A 23175-nucleotide genomic window follows, 5' to 3' on the forward strand; every position below is an offset into this window, starting at 1 on the left:
TGAAAGGTGTGTCCAAACTTTTGGTCTGTACTGTATGTACGATGTAAACTCACAAAGTTGTAACAATTTATATGAAGTGTAACTTTTCAGCTTAGGAGATAATTGAGTAGATACAGTAATTGACTCAATTATCTCCTAGACAGAGGGGAGGAATATGCTGGGTGTGTTTCTATTGTCCCATTGTGTCCGATTGGCTGCTGTACTTGCATTGTATGTGTTGTAATATGTTTATTGGTTAATGTATAGGTCCAGGGGGTATTCCTCTGGACTGACAAAGGGAAAATAAAAGAGGCTGTATGCCCCAGGACAGTGTGTTCTGCTTAACCCTCAAGCCAAGTGTCGTCTCGTTCTTGGGGGGGGATAGGAGTGTATGCTGTTACAGTGCGACTGCCAGGAGTGTAAACTGTTCATAGGGTTTTTCCTCTTCGGCTGTATACAGCCTTCATGTGTTTTCCCTTTGGGAGTATGGAGTATTAACGTGCTTGCAGTTCGGGAAATTGGTGCTTGCAGTAACTGCCTGTCAATCTGAAAGGAGGATATTGTCTGAACGGAGTTGTGTGCTGAACGGTCCGTTACAATTGGTGGCAGCAGTGGGATCATTCTCACGGCCCAGAAGGACAGCTACAAGGCAACACCAGTTCCTGGATTACAAATTGAGGGCAACGCTAGTAGCCGTACAGCGCCCCTATCTACAAAGGAACCAAAATCAGCAGAGCAAGCATGGAGCCCTGCTACACTCAGAAGGAGTTTGATAGAGAGGTTAATGGGTTGCTGTCTCTCTTGGGACCCAACCCCGCGAAAAACCTCGTACAGATCGTGAAGTGGAGGATCAGAGAGTACCTGCAGGCCATGGCAGCGGTAGACAGGGGGGAGATACCCCAGCGACCGAGCAAGTTCCCGGGAGCTGAAGATGCCGTCCTTGCTCCCCAACAGCCGAGTATTGTATTGGGATCAGAGACAACCGGTCTCTCTCTCCAGCGGCAATGTGTACCCTTAGGAGAGGAGACAGTTGGTCCCTCTCCACAGCAGCCAAGTGAGCCACAGGGAGCTGAAGGTGCTGTCCTTCCTCCCCAGCGGCAGTGTGTCCTGCAGGGAGCAGAGATAGTTGGTCTCTCTCCCCAGCAGCCAAGTGAGTCCCAGGGAGCTGAAGGTACCGTCCTTGCTCCCCAGCGGCAGTGTGAGTTACAGGGAGCGGAATGTGCCGTCCTTTCTCCCAAGTGCCAGTGTGTATTCATGGGAGAAGAGACAGTCGGTCCTCTCCCCCAACAGGAACCAGAAGTACCGGAGGTCACGGACCTCATAGACTGGTCCTGGGAGGACTCCCAGCAGGCAGGGGGAGATGAGACCGAAGTCTCTCTACCGGCCCTACAGGGATGCTGGGCAGTCGGCCCAGATCTCCAACGGCAGTGTGAGTACCAGGAGGAGGAGGTAAGTGATCCCTACCCTCCACAGCTAACCCCTACCGAGGTACTGAGGTCAGTAGAGGAGCCGTTAGCTTCCTCTGACCCCCTCCCAGCAGAAGAGCTGGCATCTGGGCAGAGCGCCTCTGGCCTCTGCCCTAACTTTCCCTTTGTCACCGGGCAGGACTATACCCCGGTTGCTTCAGCGGTTGCTGCCAGGAGTGTAAACTGTTCATAGGGTTTTTCCTCTTCGGCTGTATACAGCCTTCATGTGTTTTCCCTTTGGGAGTATGGAGTATTCACGTGCTTGCAGTTCAGGAAATTGATGCTTGCAGTAACTGCCTGTCAATCTGAAAGGAGGATATCGTCTGAACGGAGTTGTGTGCTGAACGGTCCGTTACAGTCACACATCACTATATACAGTATACTGTGTTCAGGGGGTCACACATTACTATATACAGTATACAGTGGTGGGGGTCACACATCACTATATACAGTATACTGTGATGGGGTCACACATCGCTATATACAGTATACAGGGGGTCACACATCACTAAATACAGTATACAGTGGTGGGGGTCACACATCACTATATACAGTATACAGGGGGTCACACATCTCTATATACAGTAAACAGTGAGTCATACATCACTATATACAGTATACTGTGGTGGGGGTCACACATCACTATATAGTATACAGGGGGTCACACATCACTATATACAGTATACAGAGGGGTCACACATCACTATATACAGTATACTGTGTTCAGGGGGTCACACATCACTATATACAGTATACAGTGGTGGGGGTCACACATCACTATATACAGTGTACAGTGGTGGGGGTCACACATCACTATATATAGTATACAGGGGGGTCACACATCACTATATACAGTATACTGTGTTCAGGGGGTCACACATCACTATATACAGTATACAGTGGTGGGGATCACACATCACTATATACAGTATACAGGGGGGTCACACATCACTATATACAGTATAGAGTGGTGGGGGTCACACATCACTATATACAGTGGGTCATATGTCACTTTTCCGTTTCGTCCTCCGGCAGCACAGAATGGGTTAACTTCGTCGTCATCTTTTCCAGGACCGCCCACCTAGAACATATTAGTTAACAATTAATCAATTAATTAATTCTCCTATAAGATGCCCTCTCCCACAATGCCTCCTTGTGGTTTTTTTTTTGTCCTCATCTGAGGATGAAGCCCACCTATTGTCCGGCCGTATACCTTGTTGTGACAAGGTTCAGAGGCCTCAGTATGGGGACAGCCATGTGTTCATGGCTCCATATCTGACCCGCTAGCGCCTGGTTTGATCGAGGACCGAGGTTATTAAGAAGAGCCGCAAGTACCTGTTGTAGCAGCTCCGATGCCGGCACTTCCGGTATGGTGGAACGCATGTGGAACGCAGACGCAGGCGCAGGGCGTCTGACGTCATCTGAAGCGGCCTCCCTCCCGATCTGGCGCCAAATTTGAATTTAAAAGTGCTGTCTTGCTGAGCTCCGGTGCCTGTGTGCCTGGCAGCCGAGCTCTAGCGTTTTAAAGGTATAGGCCTGTCCTATTGTCAGGCAAACCTTTTTGTTAAATATGGGAACCTAAGTTCTTTACTCTGCAGTGTATTTAAAAACTTTAATACTCTTTTTTTTTAATTTAGATGTCCAGTACGTCCGGCAGAGGGGAAAAATGTTCCCGCAAGAGTAGGCACAGGATGTGCCAGTCATGTGAGCAGCCACTTCCAGATGACTTCCCTCAGCACCTCTGCATAAGGTGCCATCGGGATACCCAGGAACCCTCTCCGCCCAGGAAAAAACGGAGATCCAGCTCTCCCCTCTGTATTTCTTGTCTCCAGCCCCTACCAGATAACCACGCCACGAACATCTGTGAGCGATGTTCTCACCCTGATGAGTCTTCTGACGACGAGACAAGGCAAAAAAGAAGGGTACCAAAAGGAGACCGCGTTCCCCATCCTCGTCCGAGAAGTCGTCACGCTCCGAAGGAGAGATTTCCTCATTTTCGGATTCTCCCGTTATTGAGGATAATTTTTTATTTGATAAGGCAGATACAAATCAGCTGATTAAAGAGGTCAAAAATATTATGGAAACCAATAAAGAAAAATGCAGCAAACATAATGAAGAGGATCTTTTTTATTTTCCTAAAAAGAAGGCGTCAGTGTTCCCTGGACACCCAGTCCTAGATGCAGTAATGTCTAAAGAATGGGAACATCCGGTAGGAAGAATAAATCTAGGATCCAGATTCAGAAGTGTATACAAAACAGATCCAGTGGAATCATCCTCCTGGGGTACCCCGGCTAAAGTGGACCCGGCTGTAGCTAGATTAGCCAAAAGATAATTTTTTCCTTCCGACGATTCATCCTTGTTGAAGGATCCTATGGAAAAAAAGGCAGATGGACTCCTCAAAAGACAACATACATATCTCGCCTCTCTTAATAAGGCTGCGATGGCGACCGTTCCTGTTGCTCGAGCACTTAGAGTGTGGCTCAGCCATCTTGGCAGGGACATTGAAGATGGGGTATCAAGAGAAGAACTTCTCAAGCAATTACCTACACTTAAATCAGCAGCAGAATTTCTCTGTGATTTCCCGGTTGATACGATACGTTTATGTGCCAAGAACATGGCATTGGCCAACTCGATCCATAGATATCTCTGGCTGAAGATTTGGTCTGGCGACTCCTCTTCAAAAAACAACCTATGTGCCCTCCCCTTTGAACCTGGGAAGCTGTTTGGATCACAGTTAGATAAATTGCTGGAGGCTAATAAGGAAGATAAAGCTCTGAACTTTCCGCAACTCAGACGCAGGGACAAGACCAGGTTTTTTCATCCCTATAGGGGACAAGATTCAAGAAGATCAAACTTCAGAGGACGGTCTGGACGAGGAAGATCTGATCGAAGAGCCTGGACCTCCCCAGAGAAGTCCAAGAGAAAGGGAGAGGACAACAGACCCCCAAAATCTTCTGACGCCAGAAGACAGAAAGTAGGAGGTCGGTTGTCTCTCTTCTATGAGAACTGGTGTCACATCACTTCAGACATCTGGGTCCTAGAGATTATAAGAAGAGGTTATCAACTAGAACTTGATCACTTGCCAAGAAAAAGATTTGTACTCAGCAAGGGAGAGAATCCACACGTCTTTCTACTACTAAACGAGTTCCTAGGCAAAGGAGTTCTGGAAAGAGTTCTAAAGTCTCAGAAGAATTCGGGAGTATATTCCAGGATCTTCTGTATTCCAAAAAGAGATGGCAAAAGTCGGTTGATTATAGACCTCCGCTACCTGAACCGTTATATGAAGAAAATTCACTTCAAAATGGAGACAATAAGATCCATCACGGCTGTTCTCAGGGGGAAGGTGTTTATGGCGTCTCTAGACCTGAAGGACGCATACCTCCATGTCCCAATAAGTCAAGAGTCAAGAAAGTTCTTAAGAGTGGCCATCAAGAGGAATGGGGTGACACTCCACTACCAGTTCAAAGCCCTGCCATTTGGACTATGTTCAGCCCCAAGAGTCTTTACGAAGATAGCTGTTGTAGTTGCAGTAACACTGCGCCTCCAAGGGATCCAGATATTCCCCTACCTGGACGACTGGCTAATTGCAGCCAAATCGGAAGCCTTACTACGTTTACATTTAAAGAAGACTATAGAACTCCTACAATCAGTGGGATTCCTAGTGAACTGGGAGAAGTCGGATATCGTCCCAGCTACCTCCAAGACCTTCCTGGGCTTCACAATAGACACAAGGGCTATGAAGCTCTATCTCCCCCCTGGGAAAGTAGTGACCCTGAAGAAAGAAATAAAAATATTGATGTCGCTTCATTCTCCATCGATCCGCAGAGTGATGAAGACGCTCGGTCATCTCACGTCAGTCTCAGATGCTGTTCCCTGGGCGAATATTCACAGCCGAGATCTGCAACAAGATATGCTACGTGCCTGGCGTCGGAACAAATTCAAATTGGACGCAAGAATGAGGATGAGACCCTCTACTATCCAGAGCCTCAGATGGTGGCTACGCACGAGTAATCTGACTATGGGAAAAAATTTCCGGTTTCTTACCCCAGTGATCATCACCACAGATGCTTCCTGTCAAGGATGGGGTGCTCACCTCCAGGACAAATGGGTGCAGGGCCTCTGGTCTTCCAAGGAGAAGAAACAATCCTCAAACTACAAAGAGATGAATGCAGTCCTGTTAGCCCTTTACCGGTTCAAAACCTACGTATTGGGGAAACCCGTGTTGATCAGGACAGACAATCTATCGACCGTATTTTATTTGAACAAACAGGGTGGAACGAGAAGCTCTCGTCTTCTGAGACTATGCAAGAAGATATTCAAGTGGGCAGAATTACATCTGCTGGAATTAAAAGCAACGCATATCAGAGCATGCTACAATACTCGAGCGGATCATCTGAGCAGGAAGACGATCAATCAAGCCGACTGGGAGCTCAACCCAATCATCTTTCAACAGATCATAGCCAGATGGGGGACACCGACCTGGGATCTGATGGCATCAGCAAAAAACAAGAAACTGGACAGATTCTGTTCTCTAAGCAGTCACGACAATCCCACTGTAGTAGACGCATTCTCTATGAATTGGAAACACCTGTCGGTCTACATCTTCCCTCCAGTCCCCCTTATCCCGAGAGTCCTGAGGAAAATAGTAGAGGAGAAACCTCAAGCCATAATAATAGCTCCTTTTTGGCCGAGGAGGTCGTGGTTCCCTCTCCTGTTTCAGCTGTCCAAAGGCCAATTCTGGAAACTTCCTCCACGTCCAGATCTTCTGATTCAGAATGGGCTGCATCACCAGAGTCTGAGCCGTCTACACCTTACTGCTTGGAGGCTGAAAGAAATAGACTAGAGGAAAAAGGCCTCTCTCAATCAGTTGTTAATACTCTGCTTTCTTCGAGAAAAGATTCTACGAATAGAAAATATGCTAAAGTCTGGAGAAGATTTATGTCCTGGATGTCAGAGACTGGTCATGAAAATATGAATGTTTCCTCCATCCTTCAGTTTCTTCAAGATGGATTCCAGAAAGGGCTAAAGCCCAATACCATAAGATCACATATGACCGCTATTAATTCCATGACTGAGAATAAAAGCCTCCATCATCCGTTAATCGTTAGATTTTTTAAAGCGGTCAGAAGACTTAATCCTACGCATAGGGATCCGTTTCCGGTCTGGGATCTTTCCTTGGTTCTGAAAAGACTGACCCTCTCTCCATTTGAACCATTGGAAGAAGCTGACCTCAAGTGGCTCTCTTACAAAGCAACAAACTCCAAGCCTTATCATCCAAGTTTCCATACTTATGTTTCCTTCCGGATGGAATATTGCTTCGCACCATGCTATTCTTCATTCCCAAGGTTCCGTCTTCAGTAAACAAAAACAGAGAAGCATTCCTCCCGGTGTTCTGTCCCGAGCCTCTCAATGAACAACAGAATCTCTGCCATACCTTGGATGTGAAGAGAGCATTAGAGATCTATCTCCAAAGAACAGGAGAATTCAGAAGCAGTGAAAACCTATTCATTCTTTTCTCTGGCCCAAGGAAAGGACTCTCTCCTTCCAAAGATACCCTTGCAAGATGGATCAAGTCCACTATTCTGGAAGCTTATTCTCTTGAGGCCATACCTCCTCCATTCCCTATCAGAGCTCAATCCACCAGAGCCACAGCCACTTCCTGGGCAGAGATGGCACAAGTTCCGATAGAAGAGATTTGCAATGCGGCATCTTGATCTTCATCTCTCACCTTCGTGAAACACTACCGTCTGGACATCAATGCTAGAAGCTCAGCCTTTGGCACTGGAGTATTGTCGGCAGCTCTTTCTGAAACTCCCCCCCTTTGAGATCTATAAAAATCCCATTCTGTGCTGCCGGAGGACGAAACGGGAAAGGCAGTGGCGTACACACAATCCATGGGGCCCCGGTGCGAAATTGATCCATGGGCCCCCCCCCAATCCGCAGCCACACCCACCCCCACTACCGCCCCTACATTCAGGTCATTTTTCTCAGCAGCAGGCCAGGGCCCCCTACTCAAGTAGTCAGACTCTTTAAAGCAGCTGGCCTGCTGCTGAGAACAATGACCTGCAGCAGTGGGGCCCTGAGGGGCAGCCTGAATTTATTGATGGGATTGCCAGATTGGGGCCTGGGCTGATCTGATCATCTGAGGGGGTCTTTGAAAGCAAAGACAGTCTTTGCTTTCAAAGACCCCCTCAGATGATCAGATCAGCCCAGGCACCAATCTGGCAATCCCATCAAAACAAGGCAGATGGCCCCTGGCAGATGACGGGGGGAAGGGGGGGGTAGGGTTTACAGTCACTGGCACTCGTCTCTGGCAGGAAAAGCCCGCAGCAACAGGGCACACTTAGGCCCCCAGCCCCCCAGGCCCCCAGGCATCCCCCCTGGCAGATGACCGGGGGGGGGGGGGGGGGTTTACAGACTACAGTCACTCGCACTCGTTTCTGGCAGGAAAAGCCCGCAACAGGGCACACTGAGGCCCCCAAGCATCCCCCCTGGCAGATGACCGGGGGAGGGTTTACAGTCAGACTCAGTGTGCCCTGTTGCGGGCTTTTCCTGCCAGAGTCGAGTGCCAGTGACTGTAAACCCTCCCCCCCTCCCCCGGTCATCTGCCAGGGGAGATGCCTGGGGGCCTCAGTGTGCCCTGTTGCGGGCTTTTCCTGCCAGAGATGAGTGGCAGTGACTGTAGTCTGTAAACCCTCCCCCCCCCGGTCATCTGCCAGGGGGGATGCCTGGTGGGCTGGGGGCCTCAGTGTGCCCTGTTGCGGGCTTTTCCTGTCAGAGACGAGTTCCCCCCCCCCGTCATCTGCCAGGGATGGATGCCTGGGGGCCTCAGTGTGCCCTGTTGCTGCGGTCTTTTCCTGCCAGAGACGACGACGAGTGCCAGCCTGGGACTGCCAGGGTCCGGTCCAGTCGGGTCCGGTCCGCTCCCCCCCCCCCCCCGGGGCTTTTACTTACTTACCGTCGAGTGGCAGGGCAGGGGAACTTCAGTTCTTCCGGTCGGTCGGCGCCTCGGCGGTCCTCTTCTCGTCCTCTCTCAGTCACTTCCGGATCCCGTCTGAGTTCAGGCGCGCGTGCATGTTTCCGCGAGACCTGCACAGGAGTTCACACAGGTCTCGCGGGAGTTCACGGGCCCGGCGCTGACCGCAAGGAGGAGGGCGGGGGGAGGAGGGCGGTGTCAACTTAACTGGGATTGGGAATCGGATGCCAGACGCAGCTGCAGCAGGGGCCAGGGGTCCGCAGGCGGCCGGGCCCCCTGGGGTGCCGGCCCCGGTCGCAACTGCGACCCCTGCGACCCCTATATGTACGCCACTGGGGAAAGGGAAAATTCTTACCGGGATTTTACTTTCCTTGAGTCCCTATATACAGTGTACAGGGGGTCACACATCACTATATACAGTATACAGTGGTGGGGGTCACACATCACTATTATACAGTATACAGGGGGTCACACATCTCTATATACAGTAAACAATGGGTCATACATCACTTTATACAGTATACTGGGTTCAGGGGGTCACACATCATTATATACAGTAAACAGTGGTGGGGGTCACACATCACTATATACAGTATACAGGGGAGTCACACATCACTATATACACTATACTGTGTTCAGGGGGGTCACACATCACTATATACAGTATACAGGGTGTCACACATCTCTATATGCAGTGTACAGGAGGGTTACACATCACTATATACAGTGTACAGGTGGGTCACACATCACTATATACAGTATACAGTGGTAGGTGTCACACATCACTATATACAGTATACATGGGGTCACACATCACTATATACAGTATACAGTAGTGGGGGTCACACATCACTATGTACAGTATACAGGGGGTCACACATCTCTATATTCAGTAAACAGTGGGTCATACATCACTATATACAGTATACTGGGGGGTCACACATCACTATATACAGTATACTGGGTTCAGGGGGTCACACATCATTATATACAGAATACAGTGGTGGGGGTCACACATCACTATATACAGTATATAGGGGGGTCACACATCACTATATACAGTATACTGTGTTCAGGGGTCACACATCACTATATACAGTATACAGTGGTGGGCGTCACTCATCACTATATACAATATACAGAGGGTCACACATCACTATATACAGTAAACAGTGGGTCATACATTACTATATACAGTATACTGTGGTGGGGTCACACATCACTATATACAGCATACAGAGGGATCACACATCGCTATATACAGTATACTGTGGTGGGGGTCACACATCACTATATCCAGGGCACGAAGCTCCCGTTCCACCACATCCCTAAGATGTTCTATTGGGTTGAGATCTGGTGACTGTGGGGGCCATTTTAGTACAGTGAACTCATTGTCATGTTCAAGAAACCAATTTGAAATGATTTGAGCTTTGTGACATGGTGCATTATCCTGCTGGAAGTAGCCATCAGAGGATGGATACATGTTCTCATTCTGTTTACGCCAAATTCGGACTCTACCATTTGAATGTCTCAACAGAAATTGAGACTCATCAGACCAGGCAACATTTTTCCAGTCTTCAACAGTCCAATTTTGGTGAGCTCGTGCAAATTGTAGCCTCTTTTTCCTATTTGTAGTGGAGATGAGTGGTACCCGGTGGGGTCTTCTGCTGTTGTAGCCCATCCGCCTCAAGGTTGTGCGTGTTGTGGCTTCACAAATGCTTTGTTGCATACCTCGGTTGTAACGAGTGGTTATTTCAGTCAACGTTTGTAACAGACCGTTCAGCACACAGCTCCGTTCAGACGATATCCTCCTTTAAATGCACAGGCAGCTACTGCAAGCACCAGTCTGCTGAACTGCAAACTAGACGAACACTGGAAACCGCGGAACAGGAAAAGCATACAATCGGCTTACACTCCTGGCAATCAGCATACAATCCAATTCCCCCAATAACGAGACGGCACTTAGTTTTGAGGTCAAGCAGAACTGACTGTCCTTGGGCATACAGCCTCTTTTATTTACAATCCACAAACATAGTACTGCCCACAGGGTTTTGAAATACAACCAATCAATCGGTACAATACACACAGACACTCCCACACAAAATCCTCCTCTCTGCCTGTGATATGATTACTGAACACAATGGCTAATATAATTATCACAGGCAGAGAAATACAGTTTTATAAAACATATCACAGGAACCTCAAAACATGCAATAACCCCATAACAAGTATATCCTCGGAACCGGGGGATCTGGGTGAACCACATATCCAAAATTCACCCAGATCCGTTCAGTAGTTTGAAAGATACAGTTTAATGCAGATTCCTCAGAACATATACAGGCTATATAAAAAATAATTACTGTATAATGTGTCCCCTGCTGTATAGTTTAAAACTACTGCCCGATGTCTTTGTGCACCAAATACCGGCGAGATGGCACCGTGTAGAAAAGTCCAAACAGTGTCTGTGAGTTAAAATGTCCGCCATCCATTGTTCTCACCATGTGTCTCTGATAAATGAAATGGTGTCCCCAGATGGTTCTTAAAGGGCCGTAATCCAGAGGCAGGAGGCGGGCAAGCAGTCCTCTACAGGCACAAGTGGCGGAGCTGGTTCCACCACATTTCTCCCCTTTACCAATCAGACTAAGAGGGTATCGGACCTCCTGTCGGTCAGTGCCCTGGTTAGTCCAGCAACCCACCTGCAGAACACAATCAGCAGTACAGCCCACCCACAATAAAGAGTTACTACATCTGAGGTAGTGGGTCGCTTGTCCATGTCCAGGTGCTCCACCTCGGCTCTGGGGGTTACTGGCGCTCCGGATCGGTGGGTTGCTGAGTGGGCAGAGACCAGCGGTACTCTGCCCTGCTGCCAGTGCTACCATGGGAGTAGCCTGGTTGGAGCCCAGTTGAGGGAGTGGCGTAGTAGGCTTCTCACTCTGGACCCGGTACTGCTGCTGGAGGGCACGACAGGCTGTCTCCCCTTTGGATGAACATCCCTGCTGCCGGGAAACAGGACCGACTGTCCCCAGCCCCTGTGAGGCATGTGCAGAGACTACGGTCCTATCTGCACTGGTGTGGGGCTTATCATCTCCCCTTGATGGGCTAGGCTGCCGCTGGGAAGAGGGGGTAACAAGTTCATCTCCCTTACCCACTTTCTGTCGCTGGGGAGAGGGGATGACAAGCTCCTCTCCCTGAATCTCTCTCTGCTGGTGGAGGGGGGACCGACTGTCTCCCCTTTCCATATTTTGTCCTGCTGCTGGGGTGCGAGACCGACTGTCTCTGCTCCTGGCAGGACACTCTGCCGCTGGGGAGGAAGGACGGCACCTCCCGCACCCTGTAACATACACTGCCGCTGGGGAAGCGGGACGACACCTTCAGCTCCCTGTAACACACACTGCCGCTGGGGAAGAGGACGGCACCTTCAGCTCCCTGTAACACACATTGCTGCTGGGGAGAGAGACCGGTTGTCTCTGCTCCCAATACAATACTCGGCTGTTGGGGAGGAGGACGGCACCTTCATCTCCCTGTAACTCACTCGGCCGCTGTGGAGGAGGACGGCACCTTCAGCTCCCCGGAACTTGCTCGGCCACTGTGGTATCTCCCCCCTGTCTACCGCTGCCATGGCCTGCAGGTACTCTCTGATCCTCCACTTCACGATCTGTATGAGGTTTTCCGCGGGGTTGGGTCCCAAGAGAGACAGCACCCCATTCACCTCTCTATCAAACTCCTCCTGAGTGTAGCAGGGCTCCATGCTTGCTCTGCTGATTTTTGTTCCTTTGTAGATAGGGGCGCTGTACGGGTACTAATGTTGCCCTCAGTTTGTAATCCAGGAACTGGTGTTGCCTTGTAGCTGTCCTTCTGGGCCATGAGAATGATCCCATCGCTTGCCACCAATTGTAATGGACCGTTCAGCACACAGCTCCGTTCAGACGATATCCTCCTTTCAATGCACAGGCAGCTACTGCAAGCACCAGTCTGCCGAACTGCAAACTAGACGAACACTGGAAACCGCGGAACAGGAAAAGCATACAATCGGCTTACACTCCTGGCAATCAGCATACAATCCAATTCCCCCAATAACGAGACGGCACTTAGTTTTGAGGTCAAGCAGAACTGACTGTCCTGGGGCATACAGCCTCTTTTATTTGCAATCCAGAAACATAGTACTGCCCACAGGGTTTTGAAATACAACCAATCAATCGGTACAATACACACAGACACTCCCACACAAAATCCTCCTCTCTGCCTGTGATATGATTACTGAACACAATGGCTAATATAATTATCACAGGCAGAGAAATACAGTTTTATAAAACATATCACAGGAACCTCAAAACATGCAATAACCCCATAACAAGTATATCCTCGGAACCGGGGGATCTGGGTGAACCACATATCCAAAATTCACCCAGATCCGTTCAGTAGTTTGGAAGATACAGTTTAATGCAGATTCTGATTCTGCAGAACATATGCAGGCTATATAAAAAATAATTACTGTATAATGTGTCCCCTGCTGTATAGTTTAAAACTACTGCTCGATGTCTTTGTGCACCAAATACCGGTGAGATGGCACCGTGTAGAAAAGTCCAAACAGTGTCTGTGAGTTAAAATGTCCGCCATCCATTGTTCTCACCATGTGTCTCTGATACATGAAATGGTGGCCATCCAGTAACTCCACAGTATGTCCCCAGATGGTTCTTAAAGGACCGTAATCCAGAGGCAGGAGGCGGGCAAGCAGTCCTCTACAGGCACAAGTGGCGGAGCTGGTTCCGCCACATTGTTGCTCTTCTATCAGCTCGAATCAGTCGGCCCATTCTCCTCTGACCTCTAGCATCCACAAGGCATTTTTTCCCACAGGACTGCCGCATACTGGATGTTTTTCCCTTTTCACACCATTCTTTGTAAACCCTAGAAATGGTTGTGCGTGAAAATCCCAGTAACTGAGCAGATTGTGAAATACTCAGACCAGCCCGTCTGGCACCAACAACCATGCCACGCTCAAAATTACTTAAATCACCTTTCTTTCCCATTCTGACATTCAGTTTAGAGTTCAGGAGATTGTCTTGACCAGGACCACACCCCTAAATGCATTGAAGCAACTGCCATGTGATTGGTTGACTAGATAATTGCATTAATGAGAAATAGAACAAGTGTTCCTAATAATTCTTTAGGTGAGTGTATACAGTATACTGTGTTCAGGGGGTCGCACATCACTATATATAGTATACAGTGGTGGGGGTCACACATCACTATATACAGTATACTGAAGGTGTCACACATCACTATATACAGTATACTGTGTTTAGGGGGTCACACATCACTATATACAGTATACTGTGTTCAGGGGGTCACACATCACTATATACAGTATACAGGGGGTCACACATCTCTATATACAGTAAACAGTGGGTTTTACATCACTATATACAGTATACAGGGGGTCACACATGACTCAGGGGCGGACACTGGCAGCATCGGGTCCCTGTGCAAAGAATGTGCCCAGGCCCCCCAACCACACATATAGAAATAAACATAGGCCATAGGTAAAGATTAATACAATGAGGTGTGGCAGCAGAAGGGACCCCAATTTGTCATCTTCCCCCAATCCTACAGGGAGAGGAAGGGGTGATCAGTCGCATCAAAGATAGGGGAAACCCTTCAGATACTGTGGTGCGTATTAATGTCCTCTTAATGCTCCTACATAGTCATTTTTGCCCCTTTGTGCCAGCACACAGTAGTAATATCCACATTGTGCTCCCTCCACAGTAGCTATGGACAGATATGTACTCCCTCGCAGTAGTTATGCCAGATATCTGCCCCCTCACAGTAGTTATGCCCAGATACGTGCCCACCACAGTAGTTATGCCACATTATGTGTCCTTCACAGTAGTTATGCCAGATATGTGCTCCCTCACAGTAGTTATGCCAGATTATGTGCCCCCTCAAAGTAATTGTGACAGATTATGTGCCCCCTCACAGTATTTATGCCCAGATATGTGCCAACTTCACAGTAGTTATGCCTGATATGTGCCCCCCTCACAGTAGTTATGGCAGATATGTGCCCCCTCACAGTAGTTATGGCCAGATATGTGCCTCCTTTACAGTACAGGGAGTGCAGAATTATTAGGCAAGTTGTATTTTTGAGGATTAATTTTATTATTGAACAACAACTATGTTCTCAATGAACCCAAAAAACTCATTAATATCAAAGCTGAATATTTTTGGAAGTAGTTTTTAGTTTGTTTTTAGTTTTAGCTATTTTAGGGGGATATCTGTGTGTGCAGGTGACTATTACTGTGCATAATTATTAGGCAACTTAACAAAAAACAAATATATACCCATTTCAATTATTTATTTTTACCAGTGAAACCAATATAACATCTCAACATTCACAAATATACATTTCTGACATTCAAAAACAAAACAAAAACAAATCAGTGACCAATATAGCCACCTTTCTTTGCAAGGACACTCAAAAGCCTGCAATCCATGGATTCTGTCAGTGTTTTGATCTGTTCACCATCAACATTGCGTGCAGCAGCAACCACAGCCTCCCAGACACTGTTCAGAGAGGTGTACTGTTTTCCCTCCTTGTAAATCTCACATTTGATGATGGACCACAGGTTTTCAATAGGGTTCAGATCAGGTGAACAAGGAGGCCATGTCATTAGATTTTCTTCTTTTATACCCTTTCTTGCCAGCCACGCTGTGGAGTACTTGGACGCGTGTGATGGAGCATTGTCCTGCATGAAAATCATGTTTTTCTTGAAGGATGCAGACTTCTTCCTGTACCACTGCTTGAAGAAGGTGTCTTCCAAAAACTGGCAGTAGGACTGGGAGTTGAGCTTGTCTCCATCCTCAACCCGAAAAGGCCCCACAAGCTCATCTTTGATGATACCAGCCCAAACCAGTACTCGACCTCCACCTTGCTGGCGTCTGAGTCGGACTGGAGCTCTCTGCCCTTTACCAATCCAGCCACGGGCCCATCCATCTGGCCCATCAAGACTCACTCTCATTTCATCAGTCCATAAAACCTTAGAAAAATCAGTCTTGAGATATTTCTTGGCCCAGTCTTGACGTTTCAGCTTGTGTGTCTTGTTCAGTGGTGGTCGTCTTTCAGCCTTTCTTACCTTGGCCATGTCTCTGAGTATTGCACACCTTGTGCTTTTGGGCACTCCAGTGATGTTGCAGCTCTGAAATATGGCCAAACTGGTGGCAAGTGGCATCTTGGCAGCTGCACGCTTGACTTTTCTCAGTTCATGGGCAGTTATTTTGCGCCTTGGTTTTTCCACACGCTTCTTGCGACCCTGTTGACTATTTTGAATGAAACGCTTGATTGTTCGATGATCACGCTTCAGAAGCTTTGCAATTTTAAGAGTGCTGCATCCCTCTGCAAGATATCTCACTATTTTTGACTTTTCTGAGCCTGTCAAGTCCTTCTTTTGACCCATTTTGCCTAATATAGGGTGTTGATGTCATTAGACCACACCCCTTCTCATTACAGAGATGCACATCACCTAATATGCTTAATTGGTAGTAGGCTTTCGAGCCTATACAGCTTGGAGTAAGACAACATGCATAAAGAGGATGATGTGGTCAAAATACTCATTTGCCTAATAATTCTGCACTCCCTGTAGCTATGCCCAGATATTGCCCCCCCTTCACAGTTTTTATGTCCAGATATGTGCCCCTCACAGTAGTTATGTCCAGAAATGTGCCCCCCTCACAGTAATGTCCAGATATGTGCCTCCACACAGTAGTTATGCCAGATTATGTGCCCTTCACAGTAGCTATGCCCAGATAGTATCCCCCCTCAAAGTAGTTATGTCCAGAAATGTGCCCGTCACAGTAGTTATGTCCAGATATGTGCCTCCTTTACAGTAGCTATGCCCAGATAGTCCCCCCTTCACAGTAGTTATGGCCAGATATGCGCCCCCTCACGTTAGCTATGGCCAGATATGTGCCCCTTACAGTAGTTATTGCCTGATATATGCCTCCTCACACAGACCTATTGAAATGAATGGGTCAGGATTCAGTCTGGATGATATGCATTTACACTGGCGCTGGATGAGCTGAAGTTATGGAGAGGCCGGCGCCTCTTCATAACATCAGCAGAACCACTTCAAGTTTAGGGGTTATTAAGACCGGTGTCTAAAATACCGGTATTAATAAATGACCCCCTGCATGTCTGAGCAACACTTTTAACCCATTTACACGACACGGACCATATGTATTTTATGAACTGCAAATTACGGATGACGCCCATGTGCCATCTGCATTTTTTTTGCAGACCTATTAACTAGCCTGCATGTTGCGGACCAGTATAAGACATGTCACATTTTCTATCCTTTGCGGAACAGACATACGGATGTGTAGTGTCCCACTACGTAAAGGTGGGCACTACTCAAGGGTCAATTGGGTCACGTTGTTCTCCACCTCCTGTGGAACATGGTCATGGTATTTTATATTTCATTGTAATGTATATTTTCATGTTATTTCCTGTGTACCAGGCCTGCTAGGGGTGTAGTTTCTCCTCCCAAGCTGTAGAGGGAGCTAGGGAACCCCCTAGTATATATAGTCAGGTCCAGTTCAGGAGAAGAGGATAGTGTGGTCAGAAGCCAGTATTGACTTTAGCCAGGTGTTAGCTGAAGTGCAGCTTCTAACATGCAGCTAGATAGCCCAGGCTCCTAGCTTGCCCTCAGGAGAAGAAGTTCCCTCCTAAAGTTATCCTGCAGCTTACAATGTACAGACCAGTGCTAATTTTAACCAGCAAAGTAGAAAGCTGAAAGGCAGAAGGTTATTTGCAGCAAGTGGATTCATGCCAGAGGAAGGTTCCCCTCCCAAGGATAAAGCCAGCTATTAGGCATCCGGGCCTTGAAGAAAGTCAGACAGGATTCTGCAGAAAGTACAGCCTGATCTGTGAGTTTATTCCCTCTGAGTTATCTTGCTAGGATTTTACCTGCCATTTATGTCAAGCCTGCCTGATACCATTATCCTACATATGGAACTTTATCTGAAGCCTGTAAATAGTTGAACTGTTCAGTAAAAAGGAGTTCTGGTTCACTACAACAGTGTGTGCCTCAATTATTCCTACAACAAATCGGTGTGCCACCGCTACCGGCACTGGCGTCACGAACTATAAGGGATCTTGCCACCGGCACACTAAACTTCCAACTCCCAGGGCACCTCACCTACCACCCGGCCTGGTCCCTATATACAGAGAGTGCCCCAGAGGATCCATGTGCCAGCCTCTCCATCACTGCTGTACGCCTGCCCAGGGTCTTCTACAAATCGTGAGTACCAAGAGTAACCCTCGGTCTGTTAACTACCCCCGTGACCTCACCTTCGCTCTCCCTGAGGGACTGGCGTACTGCATATTTTGGAGTCACGAACAGGATGCAATTGTTTCTACGCCATAGTGGAATCTGAACTGTGTGCCATAATTGCCTATTAAGTGATACATTCCCTATCTGTTTATTTGAAAATTTTGGGGCCAAAGAACTGGAAAATCGGGGTGTGAAACTACATTGTGGACTGTTTGCTGGTTTCTGAGTCACCGCTTTCTGTCAGTGAATTGACAGCCTTATGCTTAAAGATGGCCGCCTAACCTGACTGGAATTATTGCTGCGCCATCAGTACCTTTTGTTGGCGGGAAAAATTGGCGCCTTCCACTGAGGGAGCGGGAAGGACTGTATGTTTGCGCCACCGCCTCTTCAATTAATTTACATGCATGTCAATATGGACTCCGCCTCCCCATGTTAGAGTACCTAGGGGGCGGCCTCCTGGAGCAGTGGGAGGTCCTGTGTGAAGTCCTGCGTGCCGCCCTGTTGTGTGCAGTAGAGGGATCGGACATGTCACAGAGTCCAGATTCTCCTGCCGGAATGGCCTTACCTGCGGACAAGACCCCGGAGCCTGAGATGGTTGGAGAGAGAGAGGAGCCACCCGCCTACACTCTGGGACCGGAGAGGCTACCTTGCTCCCCACCGCAGTCGCAGCCCAAGCAGTGTCCTGGCTCGCGCGGAGGATTTGTTAAGCCTTCGGCGCAATGGCCCCTGCTGATGGCCGAGATACGCGCTGCCGCGATATGCAAGACTACTGCCAAAAAGATATACTTTGAGGAGCTCGCGAAGACGGTGTACAAGCACCATGCGAATACCCAGCCCCGTCTGGAGAGAAGGATGGAAGTAGTTGTAACTTTCGATAAAGGCCGAGGTTTCAGGTTTATCAAAGATTTCTCCACTGGCCGAGACCTTTATGTGAATCGGAGGTCTGTGAAGCGCAGCTACTTACCCGAACATTTGCATAACCTCAGAGAAGGAGCGGAAGTGGAATTTACCCCCGCCGAGGGCCTGAGGGGTCCTTATGCAACGGCAGTAACCCGTCCCAAGTCAGAAAGGGAGGATTGGGAAGAGCCTGAGGAGCCCACCAGTCCAGAATGCGAGCCAGAGAATCCGGCGGCGCCTGCTCGCAATACTTACCAGGAGTCGGGTCCGTCGCATAAAGCCGGCGACACCCAGACCTATAGAGCCTTCTACATCATTCACCCCCAGGCTTGCGGAGCCTGTACAATTTACAGGCCCATTTGTTCTTCAGTTGCCTGTTAATACAATTTTGTGGGCCCAACCAAGTGTTAATCCACGTCTCAGGGCATGACTCAGAGCGGAACCAGGTTGCACCACTTCTGATGATCAGGACGAACTGGACACATACCTGTGAGTAGGCCTGCTAGGCCATGATTGCTGAGGGACCCTTATAGTTAATTTAAGTGTTTCAGGACAGGAGTCCTATGTTTTGGCACAATGAGCTGCTGCCAGTTTACCCACGCCCCAGTGGTGGTTGTAAGGCCACTGAGAATTCCAATTGCTCTTCTGCCATGTTGTTTTTCAGGACATCCTGCCTGCTTTAAGTGCCATTCCAAGTTGTGCCTGCTGATTTGCACCTTTACCCTTTTTAACCCCCTTTACAGGTTGAGTAGGGGATATTACAGAACTACTTTTATCTACCAGGACTTGCCAGGGGAAAGTATCCCTGAGATGTAGAGTTCTGTGCTAAGACTTTTATATGCAATATTAGTTCAAGAACTGTGCCCAGAGATGACCACAATGCATGTGGGCCTCTGAGATGCTATTTTATGGGACTATTGTATTTTATTATTATGGACTATCCTGGTTATTCCTGATACGCTGTACCAGGTCAGCGCCCACGTTCCATGCACCAACTTATGAAGAGAACGACGCCCCTTTTCACTGCACTTGTTCCTTTGCCAGCAGAGCTGCCTGATATTTTCCTTGCAAATGTAGTGATTGTTGTATATGCCTGCTTTGCATTTTTGTCTTTCAGGTCACAGTGTCCAGCTGGGCGGGCCCCCTATGTTGCGCCAAGGACGGGCAACCTCAAAGTAGCGGGGTATGTAGTGTCCCACTACGTAAAGGTGGGCACTACTCAAGGGTCAATTGGGTCACGTTGTTCTCCACCTCCTGTGGAACATGGTCATGGCAATTTATATTGCATTGTAATGTATATTTTCATGTTATTTCCTGTGTACTAGGCCTGCTAGGGGTGTAGTTTCTCCTCCCAAGCTGTAGAGGGAGCTAGGGAACCCCCTAGTATATATAGTCAGGTCCAGTTCAGGAGAAGAGGATAGTGTGGTCAGAAGCCAGTAACGACTTTAGCCAGGTGTTAGCTGAAGTGCAGCTTCTAACATGCAGCTAGATAGCCCAGGCTCCTAGCTTGCCCTCAGGAGAAGAAGTTCCCTCCTGAAGTTATCCTGCAGCTTACAAAGTACAGACCAGTGCTAATTTTAACCAGCAAAGTAGAAAGCTGAAAGGCAGAAGGTTATTTGCAGCAAGTGGATTCATGCCAGAGGAAGGTTCCCCTCCCAAGGATAAAGCCAGCTATTAGGCATCCGGGCCTTGGAGAAAGTCAGACAGGATTCTGCAGAAAGAACAGCCTGATCTGTGAGTTTATTCCCTCTGAGTTATCTTGCTAGGATTTTACCTGCCATTTATGTCAAGCCTGCCTGATACCATTATCCTACATATGGAACTTTATCTGAAGCCTGTAAATAGTTGAACTGTTCAGTAAAAAGGAGTTCTGGTTCACTACAACTGTGTGTACCTCAATTATTCCTACAACAAATCAGTGTGCCACTGTTACCGGCACTGGCGTCACGAACTATAAGGGATCTTGCCACCGGCACACTAAACTTCCAACACCCAGGGCACCTCACCTACCACCCGGCCTGGTCCCTATATACAGAGAGTGCCCCAGAGGATCCATGTGCCAGCCTCTCCATCACTGCTGTACGCCTGCCCAGGGTCTTCTACAAATCGTGAGTACCAAGAGTAACCCTCGGTCTGTTAACTACCCATGTGACCTCTCCTTCGCTCTCCCTGAGGGACTGGCGTACTGCAGATGCGGGAAGCAAATGACTCCGATGTGCTTTCTGCATCTGTATGTCCGTTCTGCACAATATGGAAAATGTTACATGTCCTATATTTCTCTACAAAATGCGGACTGCAGACCCATTTAAGTTAATGGGTTTGCAAAAATATACAGATCCCACATGGACGGCATACATATCTTTCCGATCCGCGGACCGCAAAATACATTGTTAATGTAGCCTCACAGTATGTGGGTAAGGGACAGTCACAGGAGGGCCAGAGGGGGACAGGTGGCATGGGTGGGGTAAAAAACAACAACATACCAAGTCAAGTTCAGTGTCTGGCAGAGACAGTGGTCACTGGGGCAGCCTCCGGTCCTCACTCACTTCCTCCTAAGTTGCTGCAGGCCTCACACATTAAGCACCAGAAGTGCTAGGAGAGGACCACATGTGGGCGGGGCTACCACCAGGGGCGGAGCTACTGACATTACCAGATGGGAGGCGGAGCTACGACACAGTGAAGTGGCTCAGCACAGGCCTGGCTGACGCTACCCACTACACAGCAGGACTGAGCTGTATGGAGGATGGGGGGGGGGGGGGTGATCGCAGATGCAGCTCAGGATGTGCTGCCCTGGCCCTGCCCCTTAAAGCTGCGGACGCAGTACATCCTGAGACTGAAGTCAGATAGTAAGGTGGGCCCCTTCTACATGCTGGATGGTGTGATGATGAATGGTGAAGCGTCTGTCTGTGCGTCCTATAGATGCATAGACAGCTTAATTGGAGGGCCCCCTCCCAAACTGGGCCCTGTGCAGCTGAACCGGCTGCACAGGCGGTATGTCCGCCCCTGACATGACTATATACAGTATACAGTGGTGGGGGTCACACATCACTATATACAGTATACAGGGGGTCACACATTACTATATACAGTATACAGGGGGTCATACATCACTATATACAGTATACAGGGGGTCATACATCACTATATACAGTAAACAGTGGGTCATACATCACTATATACAGTATACTGTGGTGGTGGTCACACATCACTATATACAGTATACAGTGGTGGGGGTCACACATCATTATATATAGTATACAGGGGGGTCACACATCACTATATACAGTATACTGTTTTCAGGGGGTCACACATCACTATATACAGTATACTGTGGTGGGTGTCACACATCACTATATACAGAGTACAGTGGTGGGGGTCACACATCACTATATATACAGTGTACAGGGGTCACACATTACTATATACATTATACTGTGTTCAGGGGGTCCCATATCACTATATACAGTATACAGTGGTGGGGGTCACACATCACTATATACAGTATATAGTGGGTCATACATCACTGTAACGGCATACAAGGGAATGCTCCAAACTCCGAACGGAACCCTCACGAATAGCTGCTAGCAGACGAATAGGAAACGCACCCAAGCGGCTTACACTCCTAGCAATCAGTCTCTAACAGCATACAGTGAATCCCCCCAAGAACGAGACGAGGCTCCGTGTTGAGGGTCAAGCAGTGGTCACCCAGAGCTGTGTGTTTTATTGATCTTATATAACATTGGTACACATCAGTACCACCGACAGGGTTTTGTAAAAACATCCAATAACCACGTACAATACAGTAAAACACTCCCACACAAAATCCTCACCTCTGCCTGTGATATAATTATGGTACAATGGGTTGATGTAATTATCACAAGCAGGAGAATACACAATGTCCTCTGTCCTGGAGACAACCGAGGAGTAATTCAATTATCTCTCAGGACAAAGGGAAATCGCCAATACACATGTGGAGACAATAGGACAGACATCACCACTCAAACATACAATGTCCCACCTATTACAGTAACATAGACATTTAACATATCCCAAAATGGCATGAATTAGACCAGGCGTTCAAAAGTTAGTAAAAATCCTTTGTGAACAAAGGAAGCATGGGCTGATGAGAGGGCCCATAATCCAGGCCCCTCCAAAACCCAGTGGCGAGGTTAGTTTCGCCCCAATCACTATATACAGTGTACAGGGGGTCACACATCACTATATACAGTATACTGTGGTGGGGTCACACATCACTATATACAGTTTACAGTGGTGGGTGTCACACATCACTATATACAGTATACAGGGGGTCACACATCAATATATACAGTATACTGTGTTCAGGGGGTCCCATATCACTATATACAATTGTAGCGGAGCTGCAATATTAAATCCCAATATCTCCGCTGATAAAGTAAGGTAATCCACACAGAGCGCTGGAAATAGGCAATATTCCCAAATCCCCCCGTAACCGGATGAAACACAGTTCTGGGAATCAACTGACTTTATTTAGCCATAGCACACCTACTTTAAA

At 48.1% G+C, this 23175-nt stretch overlaps 1 long non-coding RNA gene across 1 annotated transcript; it reads left to right on the forward strand.

The window, feature by feature from the left end:
- The first annotated feature begins 2839 nt into the window (after positions 1-2839).
- On the forward strand, positions 2840-17460 carry LOC120977811. The gene is made up of 3 exons (XR_005773968.1): positions 2840-3027; positions 6246-6247; positions 17449-17460. It is a non-coding gene; the product is annotated as an uncharacterized LOC120977811 (long non-coding RNA).
- Positions 17461-23175: the final 5715 nt, after the last annotated feature.

The sequence above is a fragment of the Bufo bufo genome, chromosome 8, assembly GCF_905171765.1.
Source record: "Bufo bufo chromosome 8, aBufBuf1.1, whole genome shotgun sequence".
NCBI classification, from domain to species: domain Eukaryota; kingdom Metazoa; phylum Chordata; class Amphibia; order Anura; family Bufonidae; genus Bufo; species Bufo bufo.